Source organism: Symphalangus syndactylus, chromosome 1 (genome assembly GCF_028878055.3).
Source record: "Symphalangus syndactylus isolate Jambi chromosome 1, NHGRI_mSymSyn1-v2.1_pri, whole genome shotgun sequence".
In the NCBI taxonomy this organism is placed as follows: Eukaryota; Metazoa; Chordata; class Mammalia; order Primates; family Hylobatidae; genus Symphalangus; species Symphalangus syndactylus.
The window spans coordinates 72,619,506-72,628,417 of NC_072423.2; positions in this window are offsets into that span (position 1 = coordinate 72,619,506).

Here is an 8,912-nt window from a genome sequence, read left to right on the forward strand (position 1 = left end):
AGTAGCTGGGATTACAGGCGTACACCACCAAGCATGGCTAATTTTTGTATTTTTAGTAGAGGCAGGGTTTCGCCATGTTTCCAGGCTGGTCTAGAACTCCTGACCTCAGGTGATCCACCCACCTTGGCCTCCCAAAGTGCTGGGATTACAGGCTTGAGCCGCCACGCCCAGCCTGCTTCTAGGTTCTTAGGGTCCTCCCTGGATGGTTGGAAGTTGGAAACCAAGACAGAGCATAGGAGATATGTGAGCAAATTTCTGGGTCAGGCCTGTAAGTGACACCCTTCCTCTGCCCAAGTTCTCGGTCATGTGGGCACAACTCTGTAGGTGAGGCTGGATATGTAGTCTGGCTGAGAGCCCAGGGCTGGGGCTTGGGAACCACACAGCTATCTCTCCCTCACATTTTGTTGCCCCCAAATCTTCTTTTTCCATCTTCACTGTATTAGCAGTGTACAGACTATAAACTGACTATTTGCAAGGAATTTACCCGAGGAAGGAGCAAGCTGTTCAGTTTGGATCTTTGATTCTATTTTACGCATATTTCCGTAGTCCCCACCTTCACCATCAATATAACTACCCCTTGTTTCACCAGGGTTTTGTTTGTGTGTTTCCCTCAACTCACTTCACAGCTATGGTCTTCATCAGCGGAACAGCTCAGATGTCTCTTTGGGCTCAGGGAGGTGAGACAGCAGAATGCAGGGGTGAGAATGGACAAGAAAGCCACTGGCGAGGCTGTGCTAAAAGTGGGGAGTGCACCTCCAGTGGAAAGGGGGCAGCCGCCAAATGCTGCAAAAGAACATACCCAGGTCTATGAGTGCTCCCTCTTTTCCATGGAGGCAGAAATCTAGATTTTTAAGTAAAATGTCCTCATTTGCAAATGTTGACAACTAATTAAACTATTTTTAACCCTCTGAGCAGAATATTCAAAATACCTCTGGGGGCCAGAGTCAGCTGGTAGGCAGCCACTCTACAACCTCTACTTTACCTTTTCTGCCCTTGTGAGTAAAGGCAAGGATTCAGAAAAAAATCAGAGGGGTGAACCCCGGCCCTTTATGCAGAGGAAGGCGCAGAGTGCCTTCCGCTTCCTCTAAGGCCTTATATTTGGAGTTTAAGGGCATTCTTTTCTGCCAAAGTAATGAAGACTCAGAATCCTACATGTCAGGCACTCCTGTTATTTCTTTCCAAGTCTTACAAATACCAGATAAATGTGGAAAAGTTGAAGTTTTTTATTGGCAAAAGTGAAAGGGTTGGTTGGGTCAAACTTTAATGCTATTCAATAGGAGACTGATGTGTGTATGTGTGTGTGTGTGTGTGTGTGTGCACTCACATATCAATATCAATGGAGGTTGTATATAATGATTTCATCAGGGAAACTCCAATTTAAAGTAGCTTATCCTTTTTCAGAATGCCTGGTAGAAATACATAGTTTTTTTTTATTATTATACTTTAGGTTTTAGGGTACATGTGCACAATGTGCAGGTTTGTTACATATGTATCCATGTGCCATGTTGTTTTGCTGCACCCATTAACTCGTCATTTAGCATTAGGTAAGTCTCCTAATGCTGTCCCTCCTCCCTCCCCCCACCCCACAACAGTCCCCGGAGTGTGATGTTCCCCTTCCTGTGTCCATGAGTTCTCATTGTTCAATTCCCACCTATGAGTGAGAACATGCGGTGTTTGGTTTTTTGTCCTTGAGATAGTTTACTGAGAATGATGTTTTCCAGTTTCATCCATGTCCCTACAAAGGACATGAACTCATCATTTTTTATGGCTGCATAGTATTCCATGGTGTATATGTGCCACATTTTCTTAATCCAGTCTATCATTGTTGGACATTTGGGTTGGTTCCAACTCTTTGCTATTGTGAATGCACAATAAACATACGTGTGCATGTGTCTTTATAGCAGCATGATTTATAGTCCTTTGGGTATATACCCAGTAATGGGATGGCTGGGTCAAATGGTATTTCTAGTTCTAGATCTCTGAGGAATCACCACACTGACTTCCACAATGGTTGAACTAGTTTACAGTCCCACCAACAGTGTAAAAGCTCTCTCACCACTCCTATTCAACATAGTGCTGGAAGTTCTGGCCAGAGCAATCAGGCAGGAGAAGGAAATAAAGGGTATTCAATTAGGAAAAGAGGAAGTCAAATTGTCCCTGTTTGCAGATGACATGATTGTATATCTAGAAAACCCCATCGTCTCAGCCCAAAATCTCCTTAAGCTGATTAGCAACTTCAGCAAAGTCTCAGAATACAAAATCAATGTACAAAAATCACAAGCATTCTTGTACACCAATCACAGACAAACAGAGAGCCAAATCATGAGTGAACTCCCATTCACAATTGCTTCAAAGAGAATAAAATACCTAGGAATCCAACTTACAAGGGATGAGAAGGACCTCTTCAAGGAGAACTACAAACCACTGCTCAATGAAATAAAAGAGGATACAAACAAATGGAAGAACATTCCATGCTCATGGGTTGGAAGAATCAATATTGTGAAAATGGCCATACTGCCCAAGGTAATTTATAGATTCAATGCCATCCCCATCAAGCTACCAATGACTTTCTTCACAGAATTGGAAAAAACTACTTTAAAGTCCATATGGAACCAAAAAAGAGCCCGCATCGCCAAGTCAATCCTAAGCCAAAAGAAGAAAGCTGGAGGCATCACGCTACCTGACTTCAAACTATACTACAAGAAATACATAGTTTTATAGAGTTTTGTTTCTAAAAAAAATTTTTTTTTTGAGATGGAGTCTTGCTCTGTCACCCAGGCTGTAGTGCAGTGGCATTGTCTTGCCTCACTGCAAGCTCCACCTCCCGGGTTCACACCATTCTCCCGCCTCAGCCTCCACCTCCTGGGTTCACACCATTGTCTTGCCTCAGCCTCCTGAGTAGCTGGGACTATAGGCGCCTGCCACCATGCCCGGCTAATTTTGTTTTTGTATTTTTAGTAGAGATGGGGTTTCACCATGTTAGCCAGGATGGTCTCGATCTTCTGACCTTGTGATCTGCCTGCCCTGGCTTCCTAAAGTGCTGGATCACAGGCGGGAGCCACTGCACCAGGCCTTTTTTTTTTTGGAGATGGAGTCTCACTCTTGTGGCCCAGGCTGGATTGCAGTGGTGCCATCTCGGCTCACTACAACCTCTGCCTCCCAGGTTCAAGCAATTCTCCTGCCTCAGCCTCCATGCCTGGCTAATTTTTGTATTTTCAGTAGAGACAAGGTTTCACCATGTTAGCCAGGCTGGTCTCCAGCTCCTGACCTCAAATGATCTTCCCCCCTCGGTCTTCCAATATTCTGAGATTACAGGCATGAGCCACCATGCCCGGCCTCTAAAATCTTTTAAAAGGAGTGGTAGGGAACGAAATGGAAGAGGTTGGAGAAAGAAAGGGACATGGCCAATAATATAATGAAAAATATTACCTTAGGAAACCACGTAGTAGACCACAAAAAGACTAAAAGGAAAACGAAAACAGGAGCGGTAGACACACAGGATTTTCCAATAGAGATTTTGGTGGGCCTGCAGTTGAGGGAGTTTTCACTTCTCTAAGCAGCAAAGCCAAATCCTAACACTCTTCTTTAGGGATATAATGAGCCAAGAAGCCCTCACTGAGCAGGAGTTTCAAGTAGATCTTTTTAATGATCCCTTGCAACACTGAGATTCTGTGACCAACAGGATAGAAGTTGAGAAGAGAGAAAAAGTTAAGTTACTGCATAAAACAAGTCCCAAATTAAAAGGCTATAGAAAAATATTCAAATAAATACATAGACCTTTAACAGAAAGAATGTGAATTAAGAGAAGGATAACAACAGATAGGAATTAATAGGAACTTGAGATTAAGAGACTCCAAATGTTTGCAAGTCATAGAAGGAAAAAAAAGTGTGTGTGTGTCAAGGAGTCGGGTGGCTTCTAGAAGCCCATGCTATAAATATCAAGACTTCGCTGGAGGTCTCACCTTTGTGCCCTCTCCAGCATGTCTCTTCTTGCTCAAGAGCCGCATCTGTTATCCCTACATACTGTCCAGAGATCGGGTTTCCAGCCAAAGACACACAACACTTATTCAGGAACAGATGCAGTAATATTTCAATTAGTGTGCTTAAAGTTTTTGTGTTTTTAATCACTTGCTAGCACTTCTTTTAGACACTACTTATCGTAAACAGAAGTTTTGCACATGTCTTACATACCCTGGAGAGGTTTCATTCTATAAATTTCTTCTCCATAATATAGTTCCAATTTTAGGAAACTACTTTTCTAAGAGATTTGTCTGCACTCAACCATAGTATAGTAAAGCGTTGCACTTTGTGACTAACCATGTTCCAGAGAATGTCTTTGGACATGGTTTTTATTTTTTGCAATTTCCAGAACTTTATTATTTTTATCTAAACTTAATTTTTAAGGGATATTTTGAAATTTAGCATAGGTCTGGCCCATGGCCCATTTATTTACATCAATAAATCAAGTTGAAGTCATCAACTGTGGTTTAATTAAACAATTAATTAATTAATCTAATCAGGTTTTATTTTCTATAATAAAAAGCTATTTAAACTCTACATATTAGTGAAGAGTTTGAAAATTGCTTGAGTTTCTATTAGATAATGATACAGTTTTTTTTGTAAAAAAGATAACAGATTTTTTGTTAAAACAGCAGAGGTATTTACTCTAAAATCTTCCAGTGGTTTAAAAAAAAAAAGAATTTCCATGAACCTGATATGTTTAAAGTTGACTAGCAATGACTTTTTTCTTTCTTTTTTTCGAGAGGTTCTATTGCCTTCATATTTTCAAGGCACTGGATGGACCCAAAAAATTAAAGTTAAACTAAAACTGAAGGCAAATCTTAAATTTCTTTAGTAATACGCAAAATTTGAATTAAAGCACATGATCTCTTCTGAAAGGAATAGACCCATTTAAAATGCCAAAGAAGCTACTGGAAACACAGAATTCATTTCTGGCTCATTAATGTTGTTGATAGGAGCAACAATATGCTTATTGCCGAGAGCGCTCTCTGCCAGTGGCTCTGAATGCTCCCCCTGGACAAGAAAAGCCATCTGGGGAGAGACTTTCCTAAGAGACCTGTGGTCCCTACACAAAGTTGAATTCCTTTTGGCTTGTTATTTAGGATTCAGAAGCAAAAAAAGAATGCCAGGATCTACATATTCCCCAAAACCAAACCACCACCAACAACCATCACAAGAAACAACAGCAGCATAACCATATGAAAAACAGGGGCAACAAAGGGAACTAAAAGACAAAGAGGAAATGGCAAAACCCCAGCTGAAAACAGCTGAAACGACCTGATTCCCCCATGCTGTCTCTCCAAGGCAGGTGCTCCTTAAGCCCACCTCTGTACCAGGTCCAATTCCCCACCTGCACAGGGAAACAGGCACAGGTGTGAATAATGTAGGAATCTTATCCATCAATTGTGGAAGGAAATGACATGTTTTGTGAAATTCCTCTGGAGTAGTAAAAAATATAAAGCAGTGAAATTCTCACTTTATAGGAAATTCCTCTTACGTAAAAATTGCCCCTAAGAACAAACACTAGTCAAGAAAATGTAGGAATACTTGTCAAGAATGAGAAGACCTGAGATTTTATCATTTTTCCTTCACTGAAGAATTTGATTCAGGAATTCCTGACCTGCATCTGCTGTTGGTTTCTGGCTTGTGTTTAACCTTTGGGTGTGTTCAGTGAGGAATGTCTGCTAATCATGTTTAGCCCAATAAAATCTGGCAGCTTAAAAATGTTGACGCTATTTTGGAACTATAGACTTCAAAAGAGTAAAAATTTTGTATAAATTCAAGCTGTCATGAAGAAGAAATGATGTCACTGCCCAACAGGCCAGCAATCTAGGGCTGCAGATGTCTCCCTCAGTCTGCTGTAGAGGAAGATATATGATGAAGAGATAAGGAAGATAGATGCAAATTGGTTTTAGAGAAAGTCCACCTGCTGTTTCATTCATTCATTCACTCATCCATTCCTTTACCCCTTCATTCATGAGATGTTTGTTAATGTCCACTATATGTCAATCCTCTGCTTAGAGCTACAGACACAATGCTGAAGAGTGAGGAGAAGAGAAAGAAAAAGAAAAGGAGGAGGAAAGGGAAGAGAATAATAAGAACAAGAATAAGATAAACCCAAAATGTCAGCAGACAAATAATTATTGAGTATTTATTATATGGCAAGTACTACGCTGAGTACACTATCTACCTTCTGTAAGGTGCACTATCTCATGGAAGCTTCTCAACTCCTTAATGTAAATACTGTTATTTATTCCCACTTTTTAGATGAGAAAAATGAGATTCACTTAGAATAAGTAATTATTCCTGGTCAACTGACTCATTAAGTAGCTGACCTTCTTCTAGAAACCAAGCCGCTCTGATTGGCAACACCTTATTACAAGAAAGGGCATCGTCTCTGCAAACAATGGCCAGGGTTCAAATTCTGGTTCTGCCACTTACTGGGTATGTGACCTTGGGAAAGAGAACCTGCCTCTGCCCCAATTTCCTACGTGGATGTTACGAAGATTAGGCGTGTTATTATATGTAAAATAATCAGAATTACACTTGGCTTATAGGATGTACTACGACATGATTTTTATTATTCCAAAGCCCAGGCTCATAACTATCACTTTCCTGTCCTCAGGGAGCTTAGAGTTTGAGGATCGATGGAGACCAGTGGACAGCACATTACAACACAGCGTGCTAGGGCTCAGAGCAGGGTGTTAAGGAAGCGTGCCCTTAGAATCTGCGTCCAGACTTGAGGATTCAGGGAATCTTCCTAGAAAAAGTGGCATCTAAGCAGGAAGACCTGGAGGATGAGGAAGAGGAGTGAGCTAGTTGAGAGTTCTGAGAGTTGGAATGTGTGCTCAGGGAAACTAATTGTTTCTGAGAAATACAAATTACAAAAAAAATTAATTCAGAGAAGTACTGCAAGTCTTCATTAATGTTTTTCTGACTATTGAAGCACGAAATAGTGTACTTGACAAATCTGGTATAAATAATATTTACAAATATATGCTAATGGAATCTGGAATTAGCATTTCAAGCATCAAGAATTTTAAAAGGACTTTTGATCACTGTGAATTGATATTCAACACTGTTAGTTTGAACGGTTACATTTCAGAATATACACAGAAATGCCAACTTACGCATTCTTTTCCTGTTACTTCTTGTCCTTTTTTCTTCTTCTGTTTCTGTTTTCTCTGCACCCCCACCCCAGCTTGCTTTCAGGGACAGAATTCATATTAGGAATAAGTGCCTATTGTGAAACTCTTGGTCATCTCAGCGTGTCTGACAGCCTCAGTGATGCCCCACTGGGGAGAAAAGGCAGCTTAAGTAATGGGAAGCAAGGAGAAAAGTATATTCAGAAAAAATAGCTCTGGCTGGGCGCGGTGGCTCGTGCCTGTAATCCCAGCACTTTGGGAGACCTAGGTGGATGGATCACCTGAGGCCAGGAGTTCAAGACCAGCCTGACCAACATGGTGAAACCCCATCTTTACTAAAAATACAAAAATTAGCTGGGCATGGTGGCACAAACCTGTAGTCCCAGCTACTTGGAAGGCTGAGGCAGAAGAATCACTTGAACCCAGGCGGTGGAGGTTGCAGTGAGCCAAGATCACACCACTGCACTCCAGCCTGGGCAATAGAGTCAGATTCTGTCTCAAAAGAAGAAAAGAAAAACATAGCCGTGTCTAGTTTTTCTCTAGCGCACTCTAATGCTTGTAAGGCTTACTTACTCAGCAGTCTTGCCTGCTCTACATGCTAGAGGCTGCTCTTTGCACTCATTTTATTACTTTCTGTAAAAATGTCTTAATATTCAGAATGTAGTATTTTCATCGAAAAAATTAATAATATGATTTTGATCAAGGCTGTTGTAAGCTCCAACCTGATGCTCAGTATAAAAACCAAGGCATGTGAAACCCACGTTTCACCTCTTACCCAGATAGGCTGTAGTACTTGATCACTTAATCCAGGGTTATGCAACCCACACAAGAGCAAAGTGAGAAAGAGATTGCTTTTGTTAGCACTTGCTAGGAATTCCAGTTTATAAAAAGAAAGATGTTGCTATCCTCCTCCCCTGCAACAGCAGAAGGCAATTGCTAAGAAGGCAATCACTAAACATTTCCATTATAAAATTTCAACCCCACAAAATGCACTTTTAAGTTAAATTTCACTTTTTTTCTGGAAAAAAGACACGTACTTAAAAAAAAAGTTCCTCAAGGAATGATTATCTGTTGTGACTACTGCCTCATTTTTTTTTTTGTAAGTTTTATCTGACCAGTTCCCATGTGCTCTTGCTTTGTCATTTGTGGCTAACACAGGGAGGTCAGGAGGGCACAACTTCATGTTCAAGGAGATGCCCCTGCTGTCTATGAGCCATTTTGAGTGTAATGATGGTAATAATAGCTTTCACCTCTACTTTCTGTGATTTCTAAACAAGAAAGTCTTGTTTGCAAAGTCCAGACAGGATCCCTGCTTCATTTTCTCAACTTGCCTTTGCTGATTAGAAAACAAACTTATCCAGGCCGGGTGTGGTGGTTCACACCTGTAATCCCAGCACTTTGGGAAGCCTAGGTGGGTGGATCACGAGGTCAAGAGTTAGCCTGGCCAACATGGTGAAACCCCGTCTCTACGAAAAATACAAAAATTAGGCAGGCGTGGTGGCGGGCACCTGTAATCTCAGCTACTCGGGAAGCTGAGGCAGGAGAATTGCTTGAACCCAGGATGCGGAGGTTGCAGTGAGCCAAGATCATGCCACTGCACTTCAGCCTGGGTGACAGAGCAAGACTCCATCTCAGGGAAAAAAAAAAGAAAATAAACTCATCCAAATCCCCTTTCTCTTAGTGGAACCTAGTAATACATGCACAAAATCACGGTATAATTTAGTGAGCTATATTTAAAAACTGGTT